The sequence below is a fragment of the Microcebus murinus genome, chromosome 4 (assembly GCF_040939455.1).
Source record: "Microcebus murinus isolate Inina chromosome 4, M.murinus_Inina_mat1.0, whole genome shotgun sequence".
Classification (NCBI taxonomy): Eukaryota; Metazoa; Chordata; class Mammalia; order Primates; family Cheirogaleidae; genus Microcebus; species Microcebus murinus.
Window position 1 is genome coordinate 5515265 of NC_134107.1, and position 11191 is coordinate 5526455.

The following is an 11191-nucleotide window of genomic DNA, read 5'->3' on the forward strand; positions in this document are numbered from 1 at the left end:
GTCCCAACCCCAGCACCGAGGGATGCAACCTCACTTGGAGACAGGTCTTTAAAGATGTGATTACCGTGTTTTCCCCAAAATAAGACCTGCCCATAAAATGAGCCCTAGCAGAATGTCTAAGCATGTGTGCAATAGAAGCCCTACCCCGAAAATAAGAGCTAGTGACGGGCGTGGCTATGAAAATAAGCCTAGTGATGGGCGTGGCTATGAAAATCAGCCCTGGTGATGGGCGTGGCTATGAAAATCAGCCCTGGTGATGGGCGTGGCTGTGAAAATAAGCCCTGGTGATGGGCGTGGCTATGAAAATCAGCCCTGGTGATGGGCGTGGCTGTGAAAATAAGCCCTGGTGACAGGCTTGGCTGCGCAGCACATCTGCACAACCCATGAGTGTCGTCGGGGAGCGGGAAAGAACACGAGCAGCCCTTCTCATCTGCCCCGTGAGAGCTCTGTGGCTCAACACGAGAGATCGGGGCCGATGGTTCTAAAGGAAACAGAGTCACAAGACATCCAGGATGGAATTCTGGGTTTGGAGAGGGATGACGATGTTCCAGAAGACGACGACTTAACTCTATTTGAATCAATGTAGATGGTTGTACAGTACTTAAAAAAAATGACACATCCCCTGAAAATAAGCCCTGGGGTGTCTTCTGGAGGAAAAATAAATATAAGACCCCGTCTTATTTTGGGGGAAACTCGGTAGTCAAGACGCGGCACAGTGGAGCCGTGGCCGCTGCTCCCACAGGACGGTGTCCCTCTAGAAGAGGAGAGGAGGACACAGACACACGGAGGGACGGCCGTGTCGGGGCACAGGGACAAGACGCCGTCCACAGCCCAGAGGACGGACCTCAGAAGGACCCAGCCCCGAGACGTCTGACCCAGGCTCCCGGCGTCCGGACGGGGAGACAGCGCACGGCTGCTGTTGGCCCCGCCGGGTCCGTGACGCGCAGCCCTGGGGAGCTGACGGAGCAGGCGGCGCGGGCAGAGGGTTCCGGAAGGCACGGGCGCAGCTATGCACAAACTGCAAAAAGAATCACAGTGTGAACACTTGGAAAGGCGGGTTGTGTTTATTGAGGAGATGCAGACTGACCTCACGGGGGACTCAGCGCTGCGAGGCCAGGAGCTGGGCCACACGCACGAAGGGAGGGTCCCGGGGTCTCCGGCCACGCGGGTCCTTCCAGGTCAGATGGCTCAGAGCGGGGAGAGGAGGAGGGGATGGAGGAGCCGGGAGGCGGTGGGGCGGGGACAGGGGCCAGCGAGGGTCCCTGGTCAGGGGCTCCAGGCTCAGGAAGCTCCCAGCAAGCTCACAGGAGGGGCCACGGGACCTGGTGTCTCGAGCCCTGGGAACACTGCAGCAGGAGGCGAGGAGAGGGAGAGGAGGAAGAGGAGGAAGAGGGGGAGTCTGGTAGGAGAGATGGGAAGGGTACAAGGTGCAGGAGCCCTTCTGACCTCAGAGGCTGGGGACTGAGTGCTGGGTGCTGAGTGCTGAGCTCTGGGCACCAGGCTGCCCAGTCCAGAGGACAACAGGCCCAGAGGTGTGCTCCCGGAGTCCTGCACACAGCTGCAGGCATTGCTGCGCTGCTCAGACCTGCAGGGACCAGAGGAGGGGTGGAGACAGAGTCTAGACCTTGCACTGGCAGCAGACGGGGGCACAGCAGCTGGACTGGGAGCAGCAGGGCTTGCAGCAGGTGGACTGGCAGCAACAGGGTTTGCAGCAGCTGGACTGGCAGCAACAGGGTTTGCAGCAGGTGGACTGGCAGCAACAGGGTTTGCAGCAGGACTGGCAACAGGAAGACCCACAGCCGCCCTTGCCACAGCTAGAGCAGGAACAGGCTGGCACACAGCAGCACACGGGCTTGCAGCAGCAGACAGGGACACAGCAGCCGGAGCCACAGCCCCCACAGCTGGAGCTGCAGCCCCCACAGCTAGACTGGCAGCAGCAGGGTTTGCAGCAGCTGGACTGGCAGCAGGATGACCCACAGCCCCCCTTGGAGCCCCCACAGGAGCCACAGCCCCCCTTGGAGCCCCCACAGGACCCACAGCCCCCCTTGGAGCCCCCACAGGACCCACAGCCCCCCTTGGAGCCCCCACAGGACCCACAGCCGCCCTTGCCACAGCTGGAGCAGGAACAGGCTGGCACACAGCAGCACACGGGCTTGCAGCAGCAGACAGGGACACAGCAGCCGGAGCCGCAGCCCCCACAGCCGGAGCCGCAGCCCCCACAGCCGGAGCCGCAGCCCCCACAGCCGGAGCCGCAGCCCCCACAGCCGGAGCCGCAGCCCCCGGAACAGCCACAGCAGCCCATGGTTCTGGTGGGTGGAGAGTAGAGCAGGTGAGAGGAGCAGGTGGAAGGAGGTGCTGGTATGGAGCCTCCTGAGCCCGGGGTTTTTATACCCCTGCCCAGGTGTTTGCACTGAACACGTGATTACTTCCCTCTGTGTTTACAATGTTTCCTGTGCACAGGTGTTATTTTTGCCTCTTCCCGGTGGCGTGAGCTGCCATGAGCTCCACCAAGGTCCGCTGTCTTTGGGATCTAAATTTGGCATTTCCTGGAGCCGCTTCCCTTTGGAGAAGAGGCTGAGCTGCCTGCACGGTGGCTCCCGGGAGCCCAGGGACGGTCACGGCTGAGCGGCTGGTGACCCGCTGTCCTTACGTCACTTGAATCCTTATTGAAATAGATCCTCCACTCCTGGGCACAGTGTTTACATTTCCCTCCTTAAAAATCAATTCCTTATCATTTTTGTAAAATATCCAAAAACCATTAAGCTGGAAGAAGACATCTCTAGTTCCAGCTCCACGTCTGCCTGGGTCGGTATTTTGACAAACCTGCAAAGCAGCACTTTGGGGAAGGCGGGTTCTACGCCAATCGCACGTCCGGGTTCCTATTCCCTCCGTCCTGGCCCTGCCGCCCTCCCGGGCAGGGGGACCCACCGGCTCGCGGGAGCCCCGCGCAGGTGGGAACCCTCCTTCCAGGCTTGTCGGTAGCAGTTTTCCTCGGGAATGTTTGCAAGAGGCCACGAGTCACTTCAGGTTTACTGTCTTTGAAGGGACACTGTGTGATCAGCCGTCCCCTCGAATGACTTTCGTTTTCTAAAGGCACACTTTCAATTTTTATTGGAGGTAAAACGCACAGCCGTGAAATGCACAGCCTTTGAGAACACAGCTCATGAGTCTGGTGAACTGAGCCCTGTGCGACCCTCAGGGGACCCCGGCCATTTCACCACCCGGAAGGTTCCCTCCTCCTCCCGGCCAGCCAGCCCGGCCCTGGGCACACGCTCCTCTGCCGCCTCTTGTCCCCCGTCCAATACATGCGTGTGAGATCGTCACGCATTTGCTCCGGTTTCTGCCATGGGATGCTATCACGTTGTTCTGCACATCCATGATTTGTTCTTTTTTTTGAGTAGCGTCTTGCTCTTTTGCCCAGGCTAGAGTGCCGTGGCGTCAGCCTGGCTCACAGCAACCTCAAACTCCTGGGCTCAAGCAATCCTCCTACCTCAGCCTCCTGAGTGGCTGGGACTATAGGCGCACACCACCACGCCCAGGGTGAGTTTTTGACATATTTTTAGTTGTCTGGATAATTTCTTTCTATTTTTAGTAGAGACGGGGTCTCGCCCCTGCTCAGGCTGGTCTCCAACTCCTGACCTTGAGCGATCCTCCCGCCTGAGCCTCCAAGAGTGCTGGGATTATAGGCGTGGGCCATCGCGGCCGGCCCATGATTTCTTCCCCATTTAATCGCTGAGCACCGTTCCAGGTAGAAGTATATCCCGCTGGGCTCCCCTCTCCTGCGCACAGACCTCGGACTTGCTCTCGGGTTCGGGGCTCTGACACACGAATCATCCGTGGACGTTCGTGCGCGAGTCCTTTTGTGGACGGAGGTTTCCATCTCTCTGGGTAAATATCCAGGGCTGCACTCGCTGGACCCAGGCGGGCGCAGGTTCCACGTTACAGGAACCGGCGGTTTCCGGCCGAGCCCGGCCGCGGCGGGAGCACCGGCCGTCCCCGTCTGTCCGCGTGGCTGCTGTCGGCGTTTCCGTCCCAGCCGCCCGCGTGGGTGGAGACAGGGTCGCACGCGGGCGTCGGTTTGCCTTTCTCCCGTGACTCACGTGTGTGGGAATCTTCCCACGCGCTGATCATGCACACGCCTTCCTTGTTAAATGCGTCTGTTCAAATTCTCCACTTTTCCCCTGCTGCTGATGTGTTGGAGCTGCTATTCTGGAGACGGAAAGTGCTTTGGCAGAGATGGGTAGACGCACACACAGACGCGTGACTTTCTCCTCGTGTCCGGGTTACCTTATCCGTATCTTATTAATAATTGCTTCTGATGGGGAAGAGTCTTGATTTTGAAGTCTGATTGAACACTTTTGTCTTTGATGTGATCTATGTGAGAAATCTCCTAGGTTTTCTTCTAGAAATGTTTGAGTTTTCGTTTCATGTTTTTTTTGAGGCAGACTCTTACTCTGTTGTTGCCCAGGCTTGAGTGCCGTGGGTCAGCCTCGCTCACAGCAACCTCGAACTCCTGGGCTCAAGCGATCCTCCTGCCTCAGCCTCCCGAGTAGCTGGTACTACAGGCACGTGCCACCATACCTGGCTAATTTTTTCTATATACTTTTAGTTTGTGAATTAATTCATTTCTATGTTTAGTAGGTATGGGGTCTCACTCTTGCTCAGGCTGGTTTCGAACTCCTGACCTTGAGTGATCCACCTGCCTTGGCCTGTCAGAGTGCTGGGATTACAGGCGTGAGCCACCGCGCCCAGCCTTCGTTTCGTGTTTTGCTCCAGGATGGATCTGAAACTGGATCTTGTGTGCCGTGGGAGCCGCTGGGGAGACGTTTCCAGCAGCTGCTCCGGGACCCACCTGAGCCCGGCAGCCCTTCCCGCCCCGCTGGCCGGGGCCGCAGCCACCACCACGCAGGTGTGGCCCACCTGTGACCCGCGTGCCGTGGGTTCCTTTCACTCTGGGTGTCGGCTGTGCTGTGACGCTCAGGCTGTCCAGGGTCACCTGCACCAGCCGGGACTGCGAATCCGCGGGTCCGTGACCTGCAGGGTTTCTGACCGTCCCTTCTGCCTCGCAGACCAGCAGGGTCTCCTCTGCCAGCCCCTCCCTACGACGACTCGGTAACTGCCGCCCCCGAGACAACCCACACACAAGTGGCCCCGAGTTTTCCCACCCCTCCCGGGAGACCCGTGGCCGGGGACGGTCTCGCCAAGAGCACCAACCACCTGCCAGCCTCGGGCGGTTTCCTTTCCACCCACCTCCCGCCCGTAAACCCGCCTTGTCTGGGAGGTTTCTGGGTCAGCGAGGACAGACCGATGGAGCCGCCCAAACACGCCACCCCCGAGTTTCCGGGACTCCCCACAACATGGGCTTCCCTCTGCTCAGGTGGCCGCCACCTCGGGCCAGCTGGTGGCCCTGCTCTGAGCTTCCTCACTCTGCACGCAGACCCGAGCTGCAGCCCAGCTTAGCGGGGGCTTGCGGAAGGGCCCCCTGCCACCCTTCCTGTGCCCAGGACAGGAGGCCCAGGACACCTTTCACCCTCCCCAGTCACCACCCCTGCCATCCGGGGCTCTGGGTGGCAGCGGCGTCAGTCCTGCAGAGGAGAGTTTAGCTCAGTGACCTTTAACCTTTCTGTTGCACCCTAATGCGGGTGTGCCAGGCCGGGAAGCTCCCTCTGAGCTCTGAGTCGGCTGCAGGCAGTGGATTCGAGAGACCCAGGTTCTCATCATAGTTTTCATCAAAAGCCTGCGTTTATTAACAGGTCTGTCACTTCTCCTTCATTTATTAGCTGGAACGTTTCTTGCTGAACTTGGTTTCCACAAGATAAAGTTGTACATACAGACAGAATGGGGGCCGGGCGCGGTGGCTCACGCCTAGCGCTCTGGGAGGCCGAGGTGGGCAGATTGCTCAAGGTCGGGAGTTCGAAACCAGCCTGAGCAAGAGTGAGACCCCCGTCTCTACTAAAATAGAAAGAAATTAATTGGCCAAATAAAAATATATAGAAATAATTAGCCGGGCATGGTGGCGCATGCCTGTGGTCCTTGCAACTCAGGAGGCTGAGGCAGGTGGATCACTTGAGCCCGGGAGTTTGAGGTTGCTGTGAGCTAGGCTGAGGCCACGGCACTCTAGCCCTAGCAACAGAGTGAGGCTCTGTCTCAAAAAAAAAAAAAAAATCTATTTGTATAAATTTTACCATTTCTTCTTTGTCCAGATGTGTATCTGTTTCTTCTCATTTTCAAATTTACTAGTGAAAGTTGTTCCCATTGTTCTTTTTGTAAAACCCGATGTATGGGGATTATTTAACCATTCTCAGTGGCGTTCTGTTTGCCTATATCTTGCTTCCTTTAAAGCTCAGATTTTCAGATATTTGCCTGTTGGCTTCTGCCAGGTGGCAGCTCCCACCTTGCTCCCTCCTGTTACGTTGTTCTCCCTCCTTCTCATCACTGGGCTTCCTGGTGGGCCGCTCTTTCCGGCTTCCGCCTGTGGGTGCTCACCTCCCTCTCAGCCTCTCTGTCAGCGCTCCGTGTTCCTGGGGTCCCGGCTCGGGGTCCCTCCCGAGGTTCCGGTCAGGATGTCGCCAGGGGCTGCATCTGCTGCGGGCGGGAGGGGGCTGGAGACCCGCTTCCCCCAAACACGCTCCGTGGCTGCTGGCGGCCGGGCCGGGCCTGGCGCCTGGTTCCACGCAGGAGGGGCGTGACGACGGAGAGAGAGAGGGGTGTCACCCTCCCTCCCGTGACCCGGCCCCCAGCCCCTCGCCATCGGTGCCCCCTGTCCCCTCCACCACAAGCAAGTTGCCGTGTCCCTGATGTTCCCACGCTCGGCTCTGTCTGTGGTCCTCACACCGTCACGCTCCCTGCGCAAGCAGTTGCCCTTGGCCGCCCGGAAATAATACCGCCCTCACGCCTGTGCCATCGCGCTGTGGCGACAGGTGGTGAGGAGTGAAAACCCCATGACCCGTCCCCCCACCCCTGGGGAGGAACACTGAGCAGAAAACTTCCGCTTCCTCCCGCCTGGGCCCCTCTGCTGCTGGGCTTATTCTGGGATCTACGGGCCAAGCACGGACTCGGGGCCTCTGTGAACACTAGCAACTCCGTGCACAATTGCGTGCTCCTGTGCACACACGCAGACCTGCCCAAGGGGAGGCTCATTAGAACGTCAAAGAAGAATCCGCGACCAACAGCAGGGGAGGAAGGGCTCCCGGCCCCGTCCCCGAGTGGAGCAAGGAGACAGGATGAAATCATCCATGGGTGCTCTGAGCAAAAGAGATGAGAAAATTGAAATGAGCTAATAAGTGACATGTGACTAGACAGGCATGCGGTGGTCATCCCTACACACGCATCTCAGGGGAACACGCTCGGACACGGCTCACGGGCGGGAGCACGGGGACACCGCTGTGTGGACAGAGCAGCTGGAACGTTCTGGAAGTCCATCCCCGCTGCTCCGTCCTGGGTCTGCTTTGTTCAGCTCGGCGACCGCAGAGGTAAACAATGGCCAACAAGAACAAAGGGCACAAACGTAAAGAAGTCCCCAAAGTAAGAAAGTAACAAGGCAATAAGTCCTCTCCCGTCTGGTCAGTGCAGTCCCTGGGAGTCAGCCCCAGTGCGTGAGAACCTGCGTCCTGGGCCGGGCGCGGTGGCTCACGCCTGTAATCCCAGCACTCTGGGAGGCCGAGGCGGGAGGATGGCTCGAGGTCAGGAGTTTGAAACCAGCTTGAGCAAGAGCAAGACTCCGTCTCTACTATAAATAGAAAGAAATTAATTGGCAAACTAAAAATATATAGAAAAAATCAGCTGGCCATGGTGGTGCATGCCTGTAGTCCCAGCTACTCTGGAGGCTGAGGCAGGAGGATTGCTTGAGCCAGGAGTTTGAGGTTGCTGTGAGCTAGGCTGACGCCACGGCACTCTAGCCCGGGCAACAGAGCGAGACTGTCTCCAAAATAAATAAATAACCTGTGTCCAGCACGGAACGAGCGCACCTGTGGCCGCTGTGGGGGGCGGGGGCTGCAGGACGGGCAGCCTGCAGCCAGGGCGGGGCAGACCCAGGGCTGCCGTCTGCTGAGCTGTGTCCCTCCCTGAGATCTGGCTCCAGGGCACCGGGAGTGGGTCCCCAACGTACCCATAGGAGGTGTCACCGGTGCCAGACAGTGTCTGCACCCCCGAGTCTGTGGGCTGGCTAGGCGCTCCCAGAGACGGGGAACTGGGGCGATGGCACCGGGGACCCGCTACCCAGGGGGGGCTTGCTTGGCCTGCGGAGGAGCTGGGGGAGGGGCAGGTGGCAGGAGCTGCAGGCGGGGAGCCGGCGGGCACCCCCTCTTCTGCCTGGAAGGGCCTCTGCCTCCCCCTGTGGGGCTGCCCGAGCCCCTCAGCCGCACGCCTGGGGGACGGGTCGCAGCAGCTGCAGACGCAGCCAGGACCTCCTGAGGAGGACAGGCAGGCTGTCCCCAGGAGGGAGTGGCTTTGGGAGATGGCTCAGCCCAGGAGGCTCCCTCTGGGCTGCTCAGGCCGCAGGCAGGAGGTCCGGGCGGCTGCACCCTCGCTGCTGTGGACACAGGAGCCGCGTCACCCACCTGACAGCACATTCCAGAAAAGCACAGTGACAACAGCGGACCCAGGAAACCAAGGCAGAGGAGAGCCTGGCCCCGTGGCACAAACAGGAAGCAGGAAGTGACCGGGTGCCAGCCTCACACCTGACCCTGGGCAGGAGTATAAAAGGGCCTGGGCACAGGAGGCTCCACACCTGCACCTCCTCCCACCTGCTCCACCCACCTGCTCCTCCCACCTGCTCCTCTCTCAACCCACCTGAACCATGGGCTGCTGTGGCTGTTCCGGGGGCTGCGGCTCCGGCTGTGGGGGCTGCAGCTCCAGCTGTGGGGGCTGCGGCTCCGGCTGTGGGGGCTGCGGCTCTGGCTGCTGTGTCCCTGTCTGCTGCTGCAAGCCCGTGTGCTGCTGTGTGCCAGTCTGTTCCTGCTCCAGCTGTGGCAAGGGGGGCTGTGGGTCCTGTGGGGGCTCCAAGGGGGGCTGTGGATCATCCTGCTGCCAGTCCAGCTGTTGCAAGCCCTGCTGCTCCCAGTCCAGCTGCTGCCAGTCCAGCTGTTGCAAACCCTGCTGCTCCCAGTCCAGCTGCTGCCAGTCCAGCTGTTGCAAACCCTGCTGCTCCCAGTCCAGCTGCTGCCAGTCTAGCTGTGGGGGCTGTGGTTCCGGCTGTGGGGGCTGTGGCTCTGGCTGTGGGGGCTGCGGCTCCGGCTGCTGTGTCCCTGTCTGCTGCTGCAAGCCCGTGTGCTGCTGTGTGCCAGCCTGTTCCTGCTCCAGCTGTGGCAAGGGGGGCTGTGGGTCCTGTGGGGGCTCCCAGGGGGGCTGTGGGTCATCTTGCTGCCAGTCCACCTGCTGCCAGTCCACCTGCTGCAAGCCCTGTTGCTCCCAGTCCAGTTGCTGTGTCCCTGTGTGCTGCCAGTGTTAGATCTGAGGCTCTCCCCAGGCCCCAGGTGGCCCCCACTCATGCAGGGGCCAGGCCATCTCTGTCCTTGTCCTGGGCTGGTGCTGCTCCTCCGTCACTCCCTGGTGTCCTCTCCACATGGCAGCTCCTGAAGCACGTCGTCCTGATGGGGTGAGCCCAGGGCTGCCTCCTCCTGGCTGGCCGCCCCCTGGCTCATTCACCCCTTCTCCTCCTGAACCCCCTCCCTGCTCCCCTCACTGGACACCCGAACTTGCCCTCAGAGGCCTTGGTGGCACTCCGACCCTGAGCCCCCGAGAGCTGCCTCTTCTTTCAGGAGTTTGGCCACCCTTCCTCTCTGGGTGTGGGGACCTGACCCTGAACCCCCTAAATAAACACTGTGCGTAGCGTAAGCCCGGCCTGTGTTCTTTCCTTCCCGCCTCGCTAACTCCTGAAGCCCCTCTCGCCGCCCCACCCCGGGCTGTTCCGATTTCGGTCTCCACCGGGTCCCCCGCCATCCCCATGTCCTCACCCACAGAACTGGTGTCTGGAGTTTTCCAGAGCCTCCTCCCACCTGGGGGAAGGGGTTCCCCCGCCCCAGCCCCTCTAACCTTCCTGTGCCCCCAAGGGGTAGAAGCGACACCACTGGGAAACAGTTGTGAAGGTCACGGTCCTGGGACACAGGGCACTGAAACGCTGAGATCTAAGCAAAGGATTGTAGAACCCCCTCCCCTCCACACACACACACACTCTACCACGACCTCGACTGGGCTCTGGTCTGAGTGGGATTTATCCCAGGTAAACAAGGCTGGTTTAAGATGCAAAAATGGGCCTGTCGCAGTGGCTCATGCCTGTAATCCTACCACCCTGGGAGGCCAAGGAGGGTGGATTGTTCAAGGTCAGGAGTTCCAAACAAGCCTGAGCTAGAGCGAGAACCCATCTCTACTAGAAATAGAAGGAAATTAGTTGGCCAACTAAAAATAAATAGAAAAAATTAGCTGGGCATGGTGGTGCGTGCCTGTATTCCCAGCTACTCAGGAGGCTGAGGCAGGAGGATTGCTTGAGCCTAGGAGATGGAGGTTGCTGTGAGCTAGGCTGATGCCACGGCACTCACTCTAGCCCGGGCAACCCAGTGAGATTCTGTCTCAAAAAAAAAAAATGCAAAAATGAGATAACATCGTCCGCAAGACAACAGGTCACAGAAGAAACATCTGAGCACGCCGTCGATGCAGAAAAGCACCTGTTGATGGTAACGTTCCCAGCAGCCCAGGGCCACAGGGAGCCTCTCCCCAGCTTGGGAAGAACATCCGTGAAAACACACACAACAGCTCACGTCGCAATTAACCGTGAAAAACTAGGTGCCTTCTCCCTAAGACCGAGCACAGAACAAACACGCCCTCTTGCTGTTCCCACTCAAGTCGTCCTGGAAGTCCCGGCTCGTGGAATGAGCTTCGAAAACAGAAATAAAAGATATAGCAAATCAGAAGGAAGAAATAAAACTGTCTTTTTTTGTTGATGACATGATTATCTATGTACAAATTCCCCAAAAATTGGCTAAGAAAGCCCACCTCCTCCTGGAACTAAGAATCGATGAGTTCACTAATAAGTGAAGCAAGGTCACAGGAAACAGGTTTATATCCGAGAATCAATTGCTCTGCAATATGCCAAAGTTAGTGGAGGAAGAAACTAACTCTGTAAAACAAGTTAAAGAGGTTTATTCTGAGCTGAGCTGAGGGACTGGGGTCCGGGGAACCGTGTCCAAGAAGCCTT

The 11191-nt window shown here is 59.0% G+C and overlaps 1 pseudogene; it reads right to left on the bottom strand.

Moving 5' to 3' along the window:
- Window positions 1-6505: 6505 nt before the first annotated feature.
- LOC142870517 (uncharacterized) lies at window positions 6506-9488 on the bottom strand (annotated as a pseudogene).
- Window positions 9489-11191: the final 1703 nt, after the last annotated feature.